We start from the raw sequence: 303 nt of genomic DNA, 5'->3' as shown, positions 1-303 counted from the left end.
AAAAAAAAAGGGGAGGGGGGGTGCAGCTGGAGCATCTTTTAGAGCCTCGGTCATGTGACTTCCGACTGAGGCGGAATAGGTGGGCGGAGTTTAAGTCGAAATCACAACAGACATCTGAAAACTTTATCTTTATTATGTCGATAAAAGCCAGAAAACTGCCCTTGATTTCATCCAGCGACACGTACTCTAACTGGAATAAGTGCAGAATATTAATATAACAGCCGAGAAGAGGCGGGGAACGTCCCGTATCGGAGATTTTCTTAATAAAGAAAGTTTTTCCTGTAAAAACAGTGCTTCAAAAGT

The sequence above is a fragment of the Stegastes partitus genome, unplaced genomic scaffold (assembly GCF_000690725.1).
Source record: "Stegastes partitus isolate 25-593 unplaced genomic scaffold, Stegastes_partitus-1.0.2 Scaffold115, whole genome shotgun sequence".
NCBI lineage: Eukaryota > Metazoa > Chordata > Actinopteri > Pomacentridae > Stegastes > Stegastes partitus.
This window is presented reverse-complemented; position numbering follows the sequence as displayed.